The 20,923-nt window shown below is 44.2% G+C and overlaps 1 long non-coding RNA gene across 1 annotated transcript in view; it reads right to left on the minus strand.

The window, feature by feature from the left end:
* The window catches only part of LOC142015092 (uncharacterized), a 40,810-nt gene that overhangs the window by 3,273 nt on the left and 16,614 nt on the right, over positions 1 to 20,923 (minus strand). Inside the window, exons 2-4 of the long non-coding RNA XR_012646098.1 lie at positions 15,609 to 15,701; positions 6,452 to 6,568; positions 3,345 to 3,398 (exon numbers count right to left, since the gene is read on the minus strand). This is a non-coding gene — a long non-coding RNA (uncharacterized LOC142015092). The remainder of the gene's footprint in view (positions 1 to 3,344; positions 3,399 to 6,451; positions 6,569 to 15,608; positions 15,702 to 20,923) is intronic.

Raw genomic sequence — 20,923 nt, forward strand, 5'->3', positions numbered from 1 at the left:
ACTTTCCACGGTCTTTTGGTAGAACAGATCATGGCAGAGCTCTGCATTGAACCTGCAATGGCTATTCTGAGTTCAGCAGCAACTGCTAACGTGCTCTCCTTCGATCCTTGCTCCATGTGGCCCTAATGAGTGAAACCTCCAATCCAGAACAAATATTTCCACCTTATTTCCCTCTGCGATGAATATATTTCCCGCATATTTAGCATCATCAGTAATTCCAGTTAGCTGGTTTAATTTCAGTGATCCCATGCAACGAGGCATCTCAAAATAGGCAACACAGAAGCCTTAAGTGAGCCATTGTTGTACACAGGTATGGGGTGTTGAATTCAGTCTTTCTGTCATGATGATTTCAGTAGAGAAATCCCTATGGAGAGCTCCGGAGAGGATCTTTAACGCAATACAACATCACAATTGTCCATCTGCTGAATCCAGTTAAGTTTTGTAGGACACTGGGATTGGGATGTTTTGACAAGAAATTGTACAACCTGAAAGAGGAAATCAGTGACCATTCTCTTTATCAATACTTATATCCAGACAAGTCTCAGGTGGGTAGCCGGGTTAGTCTGTATCTGCAAGAAAATAACCAGGAGTCCTGTGGCACCTTAGAGACTACCAGATTTATTTGGGCTAAGCTTTCAAGAGTAAAAAGTGAATATATCTGATGAAGTGGTTTTACCCAAGAAAGCTTATGCCAAAAAAATCTGTTTAAGGTGCTACAGGAATCCCCATTCTATTTACAGACACACAGAAAACTCAGATGATCAATAGAATATGAGTACAAAGCTTTTTATGGATTTGGGAAAACAGTATAGTAGAGTCAATCACAGTCATGGGAATAGCAATTAAAAATGAATATTCAGACATATTTGCAGAAAATGAAAACCCAGGTATTCTCACCAGAAACCTAACTTACGGTTAACAGGTACTTGCTTCTGGTCAAGAAATGAAACCAGGATCATGTGATTTAGGCATCCAGTTGGCATAACTTGAGTTTCAACTACTGAATATATGCCATGAACTCCCTAGGGGCAATTGACAAGCCAAGAATGAAAGTAGATCTAATTAATAACTTCAAAGAGATCAAAGAAAATCCTATGTATTCACATACACACTAGCAAATAATTATTTGCTTTCCTGTAAGCTTTAGAAAAAAAAACTAGAGTTCCATATTTACTGATTTGTTTCACTAAGCTTTTTATCCCCCAGCTTGTTTACTCTTTATAATATAGTGATTGTAATCAGATAGCAATTATAGTGTAATTAGGAAGTGTAACTCATGTAATTAACCTTCTGATTCTAGGATGTTGTGTTAGGTATATGTATCAAAATGGTATAATTGCAGACTAATTGCTGTGTAATGTATTTAGTATGAAAGTAAAGGGGCGTCATTAGTTCAGGCATGTAGGTATCCTTCCAGGTATGTATGGTAGGGATATTAGCAGGCCATGGACACAGAGTTTAAGGCCAAAAGTGACCACTAGATTTTCAGGTTTGACCTTCTGGATCTCATAGGACATCAACACAGACTAAGCCCCCAGGGCATACCCATCATTTATTGTCCATAAGTGCTTAGCCCAAAACAAAACACTGGATATGAATCCTCCTCCCTCAAAAATATGGGAGATTTCCGATTCAGACTGGTACTTCATGGCTAGTCAGTCTCTCAGTGTTTGAAGAGCTCGGTTGGAACATCAGATATGAGCAGGCCTCCAAAGCTGGCCAATTCACAGCTGGAACTTCCTTTGGTCCTGAAATGCACGGCCCTGTCGCATTGCTAATCATTTGCTGTTTTCCTGGGGTATGCAGTAACTTGTTTTCAGAGCTGTTGTGTGAAGCTCTAGATAGATTTGAACTGTCTGGGACTATAACCTTGGAGAAATCCATCATCACAGGATGAAAACTACAAATTATCTGGAGAAAAAAATGTTCAGATGGGTACCGCGTTGTGGGCTGGTGGCATTCACTGCTTGATGGGTAAGGCTCAGTTTGTAGTACTAAAGTATTAAACCAGGATTCACTTCTGACTGCATTTTGTCAAAGGCCGTAGCTTTTCAATGCTGTCACTTCCACTTACTCCATCTTCCTTGCTCATTGTTTACTTTTCTTTGACCCTCTTCCAGTTGGTTTCTTGAGCCATTTGTTTCATTTTGTATACCTGATACTATTGCTTTAAAAGGCAGTGGTCACCTGGCATGTAATTCCTGTGGTATTTTTAAGCAGTGCATATATACCCCACTGCATCGAGGAAGAGAAGTGTAGGTTTTTACATTAGCATTAGCTATTCTGGAGTCATAGCGTAAGGTGCAAGTCTGTTTTATTCTCTTAATAAACTCATAAAACGACGGGTAATCCACTAGGGGACATTAAATAAGGTGTTGGTGTATAACACAGGTCATTGACTATTACCAGCTCACCATAAATAGAAGGGGATCACGTTGGCCAGTCATAAACAACCACAGAAGCAGGCTTTGGTAGGAGAATATGGGTGTCAAAGGTGGTGGCTTCTGTGGTTATTTTGTTTACCCTCACCCTGGAGTGAGGTGAGAGGCATGGCAGTAGAACGGACAGAGTTTGGGACTCTGGTGTGATGTGCCTGTCCATGTGTTGTGTCCTGCAATATTTCCACTCTCTTTTCAGCCTTTGTGCTCCAGGCTACTGAGGCTAAAGTCTCTGAGGAGCTTTTTAAGGCACTACAACTTTATAGCCAGGAGGCAGCCCAGGGCTACAGCCCCAGGATATGTCTGTGGAAGGCAGAAAGCTGGACTGAAAAGGTAATGAAGAGACCAAAAGGGAGCATAACAGCTCTGCTGCTATTGGCTGCACTTGAAGAGTCTAAAATTATAGCTATAGAAATAGCCTTGTAGACTGAGAAGGACTCAACGGTGATTCTGAACTTGTTTTCTTTAAACAAAACGGGCTCTCTGTTGTCAGGACTTTTTTCTTTTTCTGCTGCTTCCACCTTTATGGCAGGAATTGTGCCAGAACAGTCAGCCAGAGGTCCAGGGCTGGTGACAGAACTGGGCAGGTAAGGGTCTATGGCCTCCAGCCTTCAGGAGGTTGGACTAAACGGTCTCAGTGGATCCTTTTGGCTCTGGAATCTGTGTATCTACGAGCTTTGCCGGCACTGGACGTAACACAAAGGCGAGTGTTCACAGAGCTTCCTTCTTATTCTGATGTGCTCTTCCCTGACACCTCTTCTGAGCTAGGTGAGATGGGAAAGAAAGATGAGCCCCAAAGTGTGGGTTATTATTAATGGCCATCAAAGAAACACAACAGTATGAAAACTTATTAAAGGACATCAGCTCAAACAGAGAGCAGAAAGGACAGACTCTGTTGTGACTGACCTGGGATTCAGGACATTCGTTCAGTTCTCAACTCACCCACCATTCCTCTGTGACCTGAGTAGTAACAGAGAGGTAGCTGTGTTAGTCTGTAGTCTAAGAAAACAAAACAGCAGTCATGTAGCACTTTAAAGACTAACAAAAAAGCTCATCACCTAATACATCATTTTGCTAGTCTTTAAGTGGTACTTGACTGCTGTTTTGTTCTATGACAGGAGGTAAGTCTAGAAATCTTGGTGGTTTTTATCTGGAAAATGGAGATAATGAACATATATTTTCTTTCCCCTTTCCTGTGTCTTGTTGATTTAAGTTGCAAAATCCTCAAGGCAGGGTCAGTCACTGACTATGTGTTTATATGCACCCGGTGTAATGTGGCCCTGGTCTTATTGGTGTCCTCTAAATGCTACTGTAATATAAATATCTAACAACAGTAGTGTCTAGCTAAATAAAGGACCATGTGTTAGTTTTCATTTCAGTGTGGGTTCTTGTAAACTTTACATAGGGGTTTTCCTTATCTAACAGACATTTGCACAGAGATAGACATAAAGGCAGTGGAGCAGGTATTTTATCACATGCCCATTCAAACCAAACTTACTCAGCAGTGCCAGGCTCTTGAGTCTGCAGAAGACTCGGTGCAGCTCCATTACTTAACAAGCAACTTTGTGTAGCATGAACTAATTAACTGCTGACAAACATACGCAGGCCCCCGCGGCCTTGCTGACTGCATCTTTGATGACTGCAGCAAGCATGAAAGAGACTGAAAGGGAAGGCTGATGAGAGCCCGATGGTCGAATATTATTGAGTGGCTTGCAAACACCTCAGCGAAACGGAGAAAGATGGACGAGGAATAGGCTCCCCCGGGGCCTGTCTCCAATTCGCTGGGCCTGGATTCTGAGAACGTCAGGTTCGTTCCCATTAGTTACACAGCTCTGTGATTTATCTGAGCACTAATTGGGCACTGACCAGCAGAACCCCTGAAAGTAAAGCCTAGTCAGCAAAATAAGAGCAATTAAGAATGTTTGTTGCAAAGGTCAGAAGTGCTCATTTTAATTGGTTGCTAATACCCATTTCTGTTAAATCAGGGGGCTTTGGGGGCATAATTCACAGACTTCTCTCAAATCTTTTTGCAAGTACCTGTCCCTGGGTCCCCCTGAATGGGAAGCAATACCCTTAAAATATGACAAAAACTGCAGCTTATACGAAATTTTTATCATCATACTTTCCCAGCCCTTGAAAACTGCAGTGATGGGCCCAAGAAAAACAAAACTCTGAGATGAACAAGCAAACAGCTTTAAAAATGTGTCAGATGCTGGTTTTGTTTGCAGTGTGGTTATTGGTATTGTACTGATAGCAATAAAACATTTAACTCTCACATCGCACTTTTACCAGTAAATCTCAAAAGCACTTTAGTGTAGCATTTTTCCTTTTTTGGTTTCACAAGTATGGAGGTTGTGGAGTCTCATTCCCTGAAGCTGTTTTGGAGCAGGTTATAGTCATGGATGACCTAGATAACGCTTAGTCCTGCCACGAGTGTATGAGACTGGACTGGATGCCTTCGCAAGGTCCCTTCCATAAGAACAGCCATACTGGGTCAGATCAAATGTCCATCCAGCCCAGTACCTGGTCTGCTGACATTGACATACCAGGTGCCCCAGAGGGCGTGAACAGAACAGGTAACAATCAAGCGATCTGCCTCCTGCCATCCATCTACAGTTTCTGACAAACAGAGGCTAGGGACACTATTCCTTTCCCATCCTGGCTACTAGCCATTAATAGACCTAAGCTCCATGAATTTATCCAGCTCTTCTTTGAACTCTCTTATAGTTCTGGTCTTCACAGCCTCCTCTGGCAAGGAGTTCCACAGGTTGACTGTGCACTGTGTGAAGACGAACTTCTTTTTATTGGTTTTTAACCTGCTGCCCATTAATTTCATTTGGTGTTCTCTAGTTCTGATATTATGGGAACAAGTAAATATTTTTTCCTTGTTCACTTTCTCCACATCACTCATAATTTTATATACCTTTATCGTATTCCCCTCTTAGTCTCTTCTTTTCTCAGATGAAAAATCCAAGCCTCTTTAACCTCTCTTCATATGGTTCTCTTCAGTTCTATGAGTCTGCGATTCTATGGTATGTATAGTCAGCAGAAGGTGGTTAGGAAGTAAGGGGAAACATACTTACTAGCTGAAACATACTTACCATGTGTCACCATTGGTTCATGTCATCTGAAAGGGGAAGGTACACCAACCCTGCCCCATAACCTTAACCATAACTTAACAAGCCAGTGGGGTTATACTGTAATATGTTCCAGGCAGGGGAACCCTGAAATAAGCAGACATGACCCATAACTAAGGGCTTGTCACCACAGGGCAGTTGTATCAATATAAACTCAGGTGTGAATTTAAAGCACTATAGTTATACACTAAATCTGATATAAGAAGCCTTTCCTTGTATGGCTTATGTTGCTTGCGAAGTGATTTAAACTATTTTTTTTTAAAAAAGCTGTTCTTATGTAGTAATAATAGTGCTACAAAGGGAGATTATATGGATAAAAACATAGTTGTGTAATGATATTTACTAATTTAATAATACTGGAATATCTGGAAAATTCTCCTGAGTAGACAAGCCAGTAATTTTCAAGACAACCTCAGCCAGCATATAGACTTTAAAGCATTTGAAAAAATCAGCTGAACTGGTCACAACCTGACCGGTAATATCATCACCAACTCAGTATAGCAAAACTCTCAAAAAATGCCGAATATGCTGAAAAATCCAGCCCTTGGAGTTTCAAGTTCAGCACCGAAAATTAGTGCAGTCTTGACAACTTTAGCTTTCATCTCTCTGTTCTTCACATTTCCATCAGTAAAACTGTCACCAGCCACACAAATTGGTTAATATTTGTGAATATTGAGACTCAGTGGTGACAGCCACATGGAAACGTGCAATAGGAAGGCCCACCTGTGAAGGTGGAGCAAAAAGGGAAGTTGCCCTTGGGCCCGATGTTTAAAGCGTGCTGGAGCTTTGTGGCAGCGCTGCTCTGGCAGTGTGGAGTTGTAAGGGTGTTGGAGGGCAGCAGGTGGTGCAGAGAACTGACTGCCCCTTGCCACTTACCTCTGTCACTTCCACTCCTGACTCCACCCCTTTCAATCTTGGCCCTGCCCCTTCCAGGATCACGGAGCCTGGCCTCCTTCCACCACGCATAGCAGCCCTTGCCAGCTGTCGGAGCCCCTGCCAAGAGGAAATTAATCATCTTCTGTACAATGCAGGGTTTGGATTGGGCACATTGAATGAGATGCAGGGCCACAGACTGAACAAGGAAGATGAAGAGGAATATTGAGAACCATTGCTCTTGACTGACAGAGGCAGAGATAGGTAATGTGGAAAATACGGTACAATATGAACATCTCTAGTTCAGCACCCGTGATACCTGACGGGTGCTGAACGATAGAATTTGCCAGACCAAAAGGGGGTCACTACTGTCCAGCAGCATTACCAACACTTCCACTGCTTACTGGGCTCTTAGAAGACATTTGGGGATAAAAGTACAACTAAGTAACAGCCCAGAATATGGAGAGTCAGGGCTGGTGGCTGGAAACAAACTTGATGGGACCGTGAGAAATTTGGTCACCCCCACGATAAGTGTTCGTGTAGCCAACTAAAATCATGCCAAATAATGGATGTTGCCAGCTGAGAGAGGTTCAGCCTGTATTTGACTGAGAAATTAAATACGTTTTCAGAAGGAAACTGAATTAAGGCTGTACATGTTTCCAGGGTGGTCCTTCCTAGCTTTTGAGAGTCTGATTTTGCAACTTTTGAACATAATTTTTTAGGATGTAATATCTACCAGGGTACACATTCTGATGCCCTTATCCAGCCTTATTTGCTTATTTCAGGGGCCATGCTTGAGGAGCAAGTCGACTGCTCAGTGAGTGTAAGAGCATCAGAACCTGAGCAGTAGCTACTATGTACCACAAGAGTTTTCGTTCACCTGCTGATATTTCAGGACTAGAAACAATTTCAATTGCCATTGTAGAGTCCTACTGCCTACACAGATGACAAGCAATGAAAACATTAGCCAAATATTTTACCATGACTGGATGAACAAAATGAAGTACGTCCATCATAATGAGCTGAATTATCTAGTGGAATTCCCTGTAGGATAGAACACGAGGAAATCACAATCGTAACAGATTGCTCTTCACTGTAACATATGCTGACTTTCCAACATACTCTGTATTTGTGTGTACGAACAAGGATATACGGATGCATTGAGCTCTGTGATCTGTGATGGGTGCCTTCTCCCCAATTTGCCTGGACATGCACAAGAACAGCACAGCCTATTACTTCATTTGAATAAACTGACTCTTTGCTCTCTCCTTCTCTCTGGATTCGTGCTAAAAATACCCACAGTCCAGGATGGTTATTACTAACCAATTGGCTAATTAATCAATAAAAACAAAACAATCAAACCCCACAATCTGTGGCAGTGAAAAAACCTAAGCTGCATAATTTAGCTGTGATGACAACATAACAGGAATTGGAACTAATCTGACTTCGAAATGATACATTTCATGGCAGTTTATTAGGATGCAACTGTAAAATAATCTGAAGGAATCTATTGTACTGTACTCTCTATAAGCTCACTAAATGATGTCTTTCAACAATCACTGTAGCCTCACATTATAATGTGCTGGGAAACTAGCATGCAGCAAACTGTGCTACTGGGGATTGATGTTCAAAGTACTGCTGTGGATTTTATAGTGTAAACATTAATAGAATAAGCATTTGCACTCCATTAATGGCCTCACCACTTATTAATGAAGTATGTGCAGATGATCATTGAAGCAAAATTTCCCATTCTGTTTACACTAGGCCAAATTTGGTGCTCTTTTGTTGAGCAGAAGTGCTTCACTGGGACTTCTGTTTCAATAAAGGGCACTTGGAATTTGCTTCACTCTCTTTTATTTTATCCAATTTTAACAGGAAGGCCAAAGGTTTTCAGTCTCTTAAAGGCCACCTTGGATTCATCATCACAGAGATAAAGTAAAACCAAAAAAGGGCAGCACATTTAAATACCTGAGGAGTTTTAATTCATTCTGTCAAAACTCCTTATGGCACATAACAAGCAGTCCTGTGGCACCTGTGACAGGGTGAGACCAGGGGAACAACTTCCAAGAGGAAATGCAGCCTGAAAGAGCCCTGGCAATCACACAGAGTGGGAGCAGCCAGGGAAGAGGCTGCCCTAGATCAATTAGGATCCACTGGTTCCACTTGAAGCTGACTTTTCAAAACCTTCCCCCAGTGATGGGAAGGTGGGGTAGGAGGTGGATGAGGAGGAGTGTGAAGATCTGAGCAAGCAAGCAGGGAGTTAGAGAAAGGTTAAAACAACTAAAAGTGACAGCAGAGGTGGTGAGCAGCTCCCACAGGTAACCTCGGGGCTCAGCCAAAGCTTGAGGGAACTAGGTGCTCATCCTGCCCAGGCTGGGGGGCTTTTACCTGCTGCCCTTTGAGTCGAGGGACCAAAGCTTGAACCACAGCAAGAGCAACTGGTCCCCACGCTGCAGGACCAGGGACTGAGTGGAAGACTGGGACCCAGGAGATACACAGACCCTGTCACACACCTTAGAGACTAACAGGTCATGAGCTTCCTCTGAGCAAGTGGATTTTACCCACAGAAACTCAGTACCTAATACATTTGTTAGCCTTTAAGGGTAGGTCTACACAGCAAAGTTATTTCAGAATAACAGCTGTTATTTTGGAAAAAAAATACCAGTACCTACGCAACACAACTAATATTTTAAAATAATTTCCAAAGATTGATTGTTTTATTTCGAAACTGGCATTCCTCATTGCACAAGGAATAGCACCTTTTTCAAACTAAGCCACAGAGCATCCAATGGCTCTATTCCAAAACAGGACCTATGTGTGTAAACGTTATGTTTTGAAATGCATTTCTGTGTGTAGCAGTGTTATTTCAAAATACAGCAGCTAGGCAAGCTAAAAGCCTTCTCCCTGCCTTCCCCCAGCAGCACAGCTGCCAGGATGACAGCCATGCGACTGGAAGAAGGCAGGGAAAAACAGCCAGGAAACTGACCGGCTCTCGGGGGCTGGTCTCTGTCCCGGGTCCTGCAAGCCCAGGGGAGCTGGGAACCAGGGGGCAGTCTGGTTCCATCTCCCCCGCCCTACTTGAATGAAAATTTGATGCTGGGGTTGCAAGAATGCAACCCTCACAAAACGTGAGGGTTTATTCTAAGCTCTTCTGGAATAGCTTATTTAAAAATAAGGCTGCTGTGCAGAGATACCCTAAAGTGCCACAGGACTGGTTGTTTATTTGTGAAGCTACGAAGTACCATGGCTCCCCTCCTGAGACTATTTACCGTATGGCATATAGTAGTCCTAGCACCCAAACAAAGCCTTTGAGATTAGCTGTGAGGAAGGAGCTCATATTGCCTTGTCAAGAGAAGGGTTAGGCAAGTGGGAAGATGGGGAAACCAGGTGAAAGTGGGTCCAAGAGGGGACTGGAGGAAAGGGCATGAAAGCAGGAGGAGCAGGCCCTACGCACAACGATTCTGGACTTTTTGAACTAGTTAAAGAACTAGGCACTGTGGTTCAGAGTCTGACAACCATACCTCTGGCCCCATCCAACTTTGAAGTCAATAGAAGGGCTCCCCTGGATTTCAGTGGATGCCTCGCGGTGGACGGTGATCAGTGGGGACCATTAGCCTCTTCATGCAGAGTAAGTGTAAATAAAAGTGATAGGCTGATGCCAGTAAGAAGGCGACATCAACACTGAGAGGGAACATATCCTCACAGGGTGAAGAGGGCAGGGGGATAGAATGGGGTGGGTGTTCATCTGGTGCATAATCATCATTGTAATGAGGCTTAGTCACATGCTGTGCTCATTGGGCATAATCTGGTGAGCAGGATCAGGTTCTTCAGACTCGCTGTCTCTGCTCTCACTCTTCAACCTTGCAATATTCAGGACTGCTCTTTGAAGCTGTGCTGTGCCATCCCGTGCCCTGTACTGACTGGAATGCCTGCTACTGCAGTGCATGTCGTATCACCAGTGCTTTGCAACCAGGCTGCATGCTGTACATGATGGGATTCTTAAAGCATCTCCTGCACTTGGGGGACAAAACTGCTCAGCAAACCAGCTCTACTTCTGGGGAACGATGTCTATATTTAGCTGAACTTTCCATTGCTGCTGCACTTGTAAAAGAGCTTTATTATCCTCATTATTCAATTAGACATACACACCGGCAATAAAATATTCATTTTGTGCAGCAGAAGCAGACTATTTCCTTGAATACCTGAAGCCATATTCCTTAATTGTTGCCTCATCTAGCCTAATGGTATTATTTCTGATTTGCAAGTGTAAATAAATGTGCTGCTCGGGATGATCATATTTCATACCAATTTATTTGAATGACATTAATGAGTCCTCTTCTCCTGCAAGATCTTGCTCAGTGAGTGAGACTGCAGTTTGCCACCCATAGTATTATCTAAGAAGGTTCCCCATCATCATCTTTTTTAAAAAGAACTCTAACTTTTTGCTATGTGTCAGTTTTGCACCCTTTTGGTAAAATTGTGTCACCATTAATCAAAAGTCTAACGATGACAAAAAGCTAGAAAATGTGGAGTTGTTCTTTAAAGTGGTTCTTATGCTTAGAGGCCCCAATTACAGATTGTGACAGGAGAAGAATGCCAGGGGATGCTGGCCCTGAACTATGGCAAGAGGTGAAGGGCCCACTAGGAGGAGGTCCAGGGAACAAGCAGAATTCAAGTGAATCAAAAAATATGTGTATGGTGTGCATAAGGTCCCTGGACTGAAATCTGGAGTAGTGGTGGCCCCAGGTTCTTCTATTGGAGATAAAGTTGCATAAAGTTTATGATATCCATAAATGAGGTACCAGCTCTGACCAAGACCATAGGCATTAGCAAAGAACCCACAGATTCATACCTGGAAACCAAACCAGATCACATGTACGATAGTTTTGTTCAAAATAGGTATTGGTCTTGCAAGAGTGTTTAGACTATGAAGTACTTGTGTGTTGCTGGATACTGCATATTAAACTCACTTGTAACCTCTGCATTCCGTGATACAAGGTAAAAGAGATTTGTTCTATAATTGTGAAAAATGCCTGTTCTAAACTTGTGACTTGAGCTGGGAAGAGTGGCTCTTCCCGGCCACCCAGAACTATCAAATATTAAGTGGGTTGTCATATGAGAGCAGCTTTTTCAACTGCAATGAAGATTCTTTTTCATTTCCTTCCTGTTCGATCTCTTGAAGAGCTAAATGAAAGCAGATAACCTGGGGATATCCCATAACCCACCCTGGGCCCCTCCACTTCAAAAGACATTTTGAATTGACTGATTGCTACATCTCTGTCATTTTTAGAACCACATCAGGTAACTCATTCATGTTTATATGCTTGCTTGCTGTGACCTGTCAATAACTCTCTAGCTTTTTTTGTAAGTTAATTACTATTTCATGAGTTTCTTGTAGGACTGGCTTTGACATTGTCTTTGGCATGAGATTTGAAATACAAAATTATCTGAGATAGGTGATGGGTCTCTTGGGAGCAACCTGAACATTTTGTGATTTTTGGGGTAAGTGACCATTTATCACTAAGTCCAGTTTGCTTTGTGACAAGATGGACTGGAGGGATTAAGGGACAGTGAGTGACCTCACACGACAGAGACTCAGGAGCTCATATTTCTTACTGAGTTGGTGAAGTCTAACGATTGAGCTCACCTCCAGTTTGAGGCGTCTGGAGAGCTGGGTTCAGTTCTTTGCTCACCTGTGTGACCGTGGATAGGTCTCAGTGTGCCCATGTGTCAGAGCCCCATCTGCAGCTTGAAAATGAGACAACTGCCTGATCTCACAGGCCACATGTGAACAAGTCCAATGAAAAATCTAGGAAGGGACAGGCATGGTTGGAAGCTGCAACAAGGCCCTCAGATGCTATGGAGTCAGAGCCATATATAGTAGATGGGCTGCATAATACTGTGCTTCATACCATTGCCAAACCCAGCATGGCATGCCTGCGAGCGCAATAAGCCAGTATACCTCTGAATGAACCAACAGTGCCCGGTAACCATGCATGCCCTCCCACTGTAGCCTTTCTGGTAGCTTTCCTCTCACAGGCAAAGGGCCAGAGGAAGTGTAGCCAGACAAAGTATCCCCCTTACAAGCCAGCTTGCTCGCTGCCCCCACCCCCCAGTGAGGGGCCTCACAAGCACAAAGGGCACAGAAACGGCTGCTGACAGCACAGTCTTTGATGTCTCTCATTGAGGCCCAGATGTGCTAGCTCATCGTGACCCTGAGAAACAGAAAGTACAGATAAAAGGCTAACAGGCCAAACTGTCAACAAGAGGTCGGAGGGGACCTCAGGAAATCACTCCAGCTGGCATTGATGGATATGATGACCACACAGCCATCCCAGAAGAGGAAGTCTCCACCCACACAAAAGAATGTCCTGTACTCCTAAATTGCTTATCTCCTGTCTTACAAGTGCAAATAAAGTAAGAAATGCCCTTGTAACAAACTGGCGTCACAAAAGACAGACCAGTACGATCTGGCACCTTAGATAAGAAAGAGAATACGTAACCTAAAAGGGGTATAAAAGGTAGGCCCAGCAGAACTCTAACTTTAAGTGCATTTCCACCAACTACCTGCTGGTCGGGTCAGGTGATTGCCTCCCGAGGTCCGCAGCTGGGGACGCCCAACCTCATATTCGTCTTTCCGCAGAACTGAGTGACCGATCCAGCTTGGCTACGCTGGTATCGAGAGACGCAGAGAGGGTAAGATACACCCATGCTAGGTCTCCTTTCTTTTTGTGCACAGCTAAAGAATTAGAGCTCTGTAACTAGATGTCGTTGTATCAAGATATCATTGTGTTAGATGGTAACAGATATCTTTGTATTGGATTGTAACGTAACCTGTTAACACCTGTACTTTGCTAGCATATAAGAAGTAGACAATAGCCTTTTGTAACCGCACGCTTATAACTGTAGCTTAATAAACGTGTAACTAGTTAAGATCTAAGCCTGACTCCTGTTACTCTTTGTCACTGCAACACAGCCGGCACAATAAAAAGAACTGTACCTGTTTGGTTACCACAGCCTGGCCGTACGTGAGAGTGCTAGGAGCTCCCTGCTCTAACAGTAAAAAACTGGGTTGTTTAGGACCCAGGGGAATACCTCACCGCACATTACCCGGCCACCGGCTAACAGGAAGTCAGCTGAGACAGCGATTCTGACAAGGCAGGGCACACGTTTGTTTAGCACCTGCAGAGGATAAGGGAAGCTGCCTAAGCAACATAGCACTTATTTGTACTGACAGCCAAAAGGCTGTTTGTTCATAGGTGGGGCACCTGTGTTCAACTACATCATGGGCAGTGGCATTTTTCAGTATAAAGGTAAATGTATTCCCTAAAAGTAATCCTCTCTAAGTGGAGTCTTTAGGTTGTTCCTCTTGCAGTGTTTATCAGCAGGATTTCCACTGGGCCTCGGCATCAAAATTCTAGTGTAACTAGCCTACTCACTGAAGCGCAGTATATTCACCACTTTGTATTCAAGGCAGCTGAACGATTCTCCTTCCTTGGAGTGGCATCCTGCCACTCATACATTATACAGAGCACAAAATGCTGAGGAATCATTGAAGCTAACCATACATTACATGCATGACAGGCTTACCAGATGTCATTTCTTACATTGTTATGGTTTCATAAACTACACTGACATTGTCATTATGTTCAGAAATTTGATCCCGCTCTGCCGTTCTCACAATGGTTGGTTCTGAAGGTTGTTGCATTAACAAATGGGACTTTGTATGTAGACCGTTTTGTCACAGTCCCTTGCGAATGATGAGGAAGTAACACTGACTGGCCTGTTCTCTCCTACAGACAACCTCCCAACCTCATGAGGATCCTTACTAACAGCCACAGTCTATACCCCAGGAACACCAGTCCTGGAACCTTTCCCTGCAACAAAGCCTGCTGCCAGCTTTGTCCACATATCTTCTCTGGAAATACCATCACTGGACCTAACCAGGTTACTCACAGAATCACGGGCACTTTCTCATGCTCCTCTCCTAACATCATATATGCCATCATGTGCCAACAATGCCCAGATGCTTTGTATATTGGACAGACTTCAAACTCCCTTAGACAAAGGGTCAACAGGCACAAAACAGACATCAAAACACTCCAGATCCACAAACCAGTTAGTCAACATTTTAATGGAATGGGGCATTCTGTCAATGACCTCAAGGTATGTGTGTTACTGAAGACAAATTATCGCACCGTTTTAGAAAGAGAAGTGGACGAGCTGGCTTTTATATTCAAATTCGGCACATTAACACATGGTTTAAGTCATGATGGGAACTTTCTGAGTCACTATAGGGGCTCGTCTGCATACTTGGCTCAATCTAATTCTTGATCTTCCCCCCACCACTCCACTCTCTGATTTGCTCACCTTGATTATCTTTTTCTGATTTGTCCTCCTTGCTTACTGTTTTTGGTTCTCTGTGCCTTAAATATTGAGTCTGTTCTGGTCTGGCTGTGGTCTGAAGAAGTGGGTCTGTCCCACGAAAGCTCACCTAATAAACTATTTTGCTAGTCTTTAAAGTGCTACTTGAGTGCTTTTTGTTTTGGTCATAGCCTGTGCATCAATTCATTGCTGGAGACGCTAGCCAAAATAGGCCCTGGAAAAGGGGTCTGTGGAGGAAACAGATATATCCAGAGAGGGTAGAATTATTTTGGGTAGGAATTGGATTCAGAACTCTCTTCCTGTTACTGATGATGTGTTTAATTAACCATCATATCCAGTAGGAAACATAAAAGGCTTAAGACCAAGATCTTCAATGGGATTTATACTCCTTTCACTGAAATCATTCAAAGTAAACATACCATTGAGATATTGGCCTTCATTCCTCTGGTGAAGGTCTGAGTCCTCTGCATGTTCCCATTATTATTGCTTGTTCACTAGCACCCACAAGGTGCTAGACCAGGGTGTCCAACCTCTTGGGGGCCACTTGGCAATTTTTTACATGTTCCGGGGTCCAAACACAAAATAGACCCAGACCCCATCCCACTTCCAGGCTTAACTCCTCTCAGCCCCAAACATGCCCCCAGGCGTAAGGCCCTCGCAGCCCCAAACCATCACTGTTCCCCCGCTAGCCCCAGTCTTAAACCCCTCTCAGCCCCAAACTGCCTCCCACCCCCAGGCTTAACCCCTTAGAGCCCCAGACCCAGGATTAATTTACCTTACACAGGAGCTCCAGGCGCTGCCTTCTCCTGTGGCACCTTTGCCAGGCTGCTGTCTCCTCCTCAGCCCTGCTACGCCCTCCTCTGCACTGCTGCACTGAAACAATGGGACTGAATTTAATTGGTTTAGCAGCTGCATCCCTCCTGGTGGCAGATAAACCAATTCAACTGAGTTTTTTCTCTCTCAGCACACAGGGCAGGGAGCTGGAGGAGGAGTGAGTGGTGACAGCGGCAGGAGCAACAAATGGTGCCACAAAGAGCCATGTGCAACGCAGAGCTGCCCAGCTGGCTTTCCATATGGCACCGCGACTGGCTATGCAGGCCGGATGAAAAGGATCCATGAGCTGGATTCTGGCCCGCAGGCTCCTTGTTGGACACCTGTGTTAGACTCTTTCCAAACTTATGATAAGGGCTGGCCAAGTTTCCTGCAGAACTCTGGGCTTAAGCATAGACGGACAGTGGTCAGGGAAATGAAACCACGTGAGTAGATAGACGGATCTACTACAAACAGCATGACAGTATTGCTTTCTAAGGGCAAGCAGAAAATAGAAGATCATGTTTGCTGATTAGTTCAGGGAGTACAAACCGGGAACAGAAGGCTGTGGAAAGGAAGACATGGAGGCATGAAGGTATCTGGGAAGCACTCAAGTGGGGCTGGGCACATTGGAAGAGAAGAGCAGCCTGTTAAAACTATTCTTCACATATCTGTATGGGAAACTGGAGAAGTACTTGGTTAATGGTTGATGCAATAGGGATCATCTCTAGTAGAAACCCATCCTTGGTTTGTTGTTATCTAGAAATATATATGACCTCACTGAAAACAACAGGTACTAGGCACCGCTGAAAATTCAAGCCACCAATGGACAGAAGCCAACCACAGAGACTTAGGCCAAATACTTTGTTGCTCTAGGTTTGTGCACTCCACTGAGTTCTGTGGAATTTCATGTTTACACCAGGAGGGAATTTGACCCTTTCTGTCAGAGATCAAGGACAACAGCTAAATGTCTTTTCTTTCAGACTGGAACTTCTTCTTTCCCACTTGAAGAAAGAACTTTGATAGGAAAAAAACAAAATACAGGAAAGGACCCAACAGAATATGTATTTTTTCCACTGTCTGCCTTCTTCAGTGTCCTTGTTGCTAAAATCCACACAGCCTGAGTGGCACTCTGCCAATGTGAGCAAAATGTGTGTCAGAAGCAATACAAGGCAGGTACAATGTAAACCATTGGTCTTTTTCTGTGCATAACCTATCACATCCTTCTTGGCTTAATAATGCCGTAGCTGACTAAACTGAGAAACAATTTACACAGCGAGAGCAACAAGAAGTCCTGTGGTACCTTATAGACTAACAGATATTTTGGAGCATAAGCTTTCGTGGGCAAAGACCTGCTTCATGAGATGCATGAGTGGGGGAGGCAGGGGGTTCAGAGTGGTATTTAAAGACTGGGGTCCCAGTAAAAGAGAGGGCCAGAGCTGACAAGGTCTATCTAGTACGGGTGGAAATGGCCCAGTATAAGTAGTATGTATCAAAAGAGGAAAAATCAAGTCAGATCAGGCAGGGGAGATGTGGCCCGTTGTCAGAATCTAATGTGAAGATGTTAACACCCAGGGCAGAGAAGCTGCTCTTGTAAGGGGCCAGCCATTCCCAGTCTCTGTTTACTTTTTGGTTAATGGAGTCAAACTTGCAAATAAATTTCAGCTCAGAGATTTCTCTCTCCATTTGATTTTTGAAATTTCTTTGTTTTAGGACTGCTACATTTAAATCTGTTACTGAATGTCCAGGGAGATTGAAGTTCTCTCCCACAGGTTTTTGTACATTACTGTTCCTGATGTCTGATTTATGTCCATTTATTCTTTTACATTGAGACTGTTCTGTTTGGCCAATGTAAACTGCAGTGGGGCATTGCTGGCACATGATGGCATATATTATATTAGTAGACGTGCAGGTAAAGGAGTCGTCGATGGTATGGTCGATGTTAAGTCCTGTGATGATATCACTGGTGTAGATATGTGAGCAGAGTTGGCAGTGAGGCTCATTGCAGGGATTGGTTCCAAGTTTAGAGTTACTGTGTTGTGATCTATAGTTGCTGGTGAGAATTTGTTTAAGGTTGGCACTGTCTGTAGGCAAGGACAGGATTTTGATACATACTTCTGATAATGGGCCATTTCCACCCTGACTGAATAGACCTTGTCAGCTCTGGCCCTTCCTTTGTCCATGAAAGTTTATGCTCCAAAATATCTGTTAGTCTGTAAGATGCCACAGGACTTCCTATTGTTCTCGAAGATACAGATTAACACAGTTACCTCTCTGATAGTTTACAAACCTAATAATTTCTCAGCCATTCTGACTTTCATTTGTGACCTCACTGTACACTTTCAGTTTTATATGGCATTTCTGAAAACCAAATGCATCCCTCTGTTTTGTGAGGAGTACACTAACTCTTTCTCCTGAGTGATCAAAATGTCTACCCAAGAAAAAGGCTACCAGTGGCAAGTTCATCATCTAATTCCAAAGGGCAGTGGGGTATATGAGATAACAAAGGTCCCTCTCCTCTTATCTCTGGAGAACTGGGTTCTAAACCACAATGGAACATGAGTTACAAGGATGGTCTTTTGGTTAAGGCACTGGACTGGGACTCAGAAGACCTGGGTGCAATTTTTGGCTCTGCTACACACATTCTATGTGATCTTGGGTAAGTTGCTTAGGCTCTTGGTCAGCAAAGTACTTATGCATATGAATTGTCCTCCTGAAGTCAATATTCTTGACGTTCTTAAAGACTCAGGGCCTTAATCTCTCAGATCTTGAGCTTTCCAGCTGTAATATGGTAGTAATAACCATACTTCTGTCCTCTCCCTCTGCCTGTTAGCTCTTTGGGGCAGGAACTGCTTACAGGTTATCTCTAAAAAGCTTAATGCAATAGGGCTGCTGTAATACAAACCACAGCACTGGTATTAGCCTCTAGAGGAGAACTGCCTCCAATCTGGGTCACCTCAGCTTGACAGGGAGTCACTCTAACCTTCCACAGGCTTTTCCAGTCGGGGGAAGTGGTGATGTCAGCTGTACTTGGGGTGGGGTGGGGCTGATTCCATTTGGCCCCGGCTTGCATGTGCCAAACAACTATTTCTAACACAAACAAATGAACAGAACTAGGCCTTTACTTCCTGGGCAGACAACAGAGAAACAGCTGCAGTAAGGGTTCCACACACCCTTTTGAAAGCCTAACCCACAGCTCTGATGTCCACACTCAGGGCCCACAGATTCAGGCTACTGTGGCGACAAGATTCAGCTATTCAGGCAACATGATAAACAGCCTTACAGCAACCAAGGCTTTGCTCTGGTGAGATCTCCATCCAGGCGGTTTTTCAGCTTCACTTTTTTTTTCTAACTCTGGTTCAAAAGAGGAATTAATTACAAAGGGGGAGATCTGTGGCTTGATGTGTACAGGAGGTCAGAATAGATGAGCACAGTGGTCCTTTCTGGTCTTAAAACCTATGACCCTTGAAGTCTTTGTGGTACACAGTGGGAAGGACCAGTTGGTTACTCATTGGCTCAAGCATGAGTGGACACTATGTGTGGGTTAAGTGCTAAGCACCGACCTGCTGCACTCAGAAGTAAAGCTGAAGCCCTGTGAATGCCCATTCATTCCCAGGAACGTGGAGCAGAGGGTGGAAGAAGATTGGAAGTATCCAAGCACCATCAGCAAGAGGCGCTGGCCATGCACTCTCCTGTTTGGAACGACAGCTGCCCGGCATCATTGCTTTGTGTTCACTTAAGTCTGTGCAAAAAACTTTCACTCCTGCAGTCCTTGCACCACCTCGCACATGGGCTGCACAGGATGCAGAGCACCCATAGATTAGGTAGCTCTGCTTAAAAGACAGCTTCTGAAATATTGCTCCAGGAAGCCTCGCTGGCTGTGCATATTCTACCACCTGAACTCTGTCTGCATGCATTGCAGTAGATGAAATGCAAGGAGGGATGACATCTCAGTAAGTTCAGACCCTGGCAAGTGGTGAGGTGTTATTCCAGAAAGTTTTTGCCCCAGTGTTATGGGGTCATCACCCAACCCACATGGACCCTAGTGCTACTGACATGCTGAAAGCTTGAATTATCACACTCACTGCAGGCTCTGTGAACCATGTGTAATCCACTTAAAACTTCCAAGTTGGTGTGAGTTTAGGGCTCCCAGGACAATCCAAGGACTGCTGCATGTTCTAATTTACAAAGTTAATGGACCCTTTCTCTGCTTCAAGCAGGGCAAGAAAACAGGCTCTTGCATTTTCTTGTGAGTCAGGACATTCCAGAAATACAAGGCCTAGATACTCAGATGATGCCCACTGGCACAGCTGTGTTGAATTCAGTTCAAATTATGCTGATTTACGCCAGCTAAAGATTTGCCCCAAGTCTTCGAATGCAAGGGCTGCTTGGCCATCTGGAGTATCCTGAATGTTACAGAATTTTGAAGGGACAGAGAAGCCTCCCCCTCATGGGCCATGAGGGGTTAAGGAGGGCAACAGATTCCCTTCTGGCTGTGAAATGGTTAGGGAAAACCTGTGGACCAGTGTTCCCTATAAGCTGAGTGCTTGGGCAGCCACCCTGGGAGAGATTCAGGTGTTGCCCAGCTGATGAGCAGAGCCACTCAGAGCGGTTAGCATCTTTGCACAGGTGGTGCACATCCACACATACCTTAGCGCACATAACAAAATGTATTCCACATATGGAAGGAAACAGAGGGAGCACAGCTTTGGGCCCATGGGGCTCTGCTCCACTGCTCTGGCAGCACAGAGAGCTCTCAAGGAGTGTGCCTTGCCCTGGCTAAGGCTAGTGAGGCAGAAGGGCAGAGTGCTGCTTCTGAGTGGGTGAGAAGCCAGCCTACAGCCTGAAAAACGTGCTTACCAGCCTGAGAAATGATGTTGGGGGAAGGACAGATTGTTTTGGAAAGGAGCCATGTGAGGCTATGCTGAAGGGTTTTGGGATGAGCCCTGCTTAGAGTTGGGGTTATTTTTATGCCTGATCGCCTGTGAGCTGTAAATACCCTAAAACAGGTAGGACCGAAGGCCAGAACACCAAAAGCCCACCAGTGATGACCTCCAGCTGGGTAAATTATGTCTGGAAGGGCCACAAAGGGACCCACCACAACATCATGTTTACAAGGGCAGCCATTAAATTCCAGTACAATATCATCAGTGCTGTCCATGGGCATGACAGGTGGAGTTGGTCTTGTGGTGGAGTTCTTAGCTCTTCCTAAGGTTAGCAATGCATCAGCACTTGCTTCTGCATTTGCTCACATTACCTGAGGGAATCCTGAAACGGAGC

Source organism: Carettochelys insculpta, chromosome 6 (genome assembly GCF_033958435.1).
Source record: "Carettochelys insculpta isolate YL-2023 chromosome 6, ASM3395843v1, whole genome shotgun sequence".
Classification (NCBI taxonomy): domain Eukaryota; kingdom Metazoa; phylum Chordata; order Testudines; family Carettochelyidae; genus Carettochelys; species Carettochelys insculpta.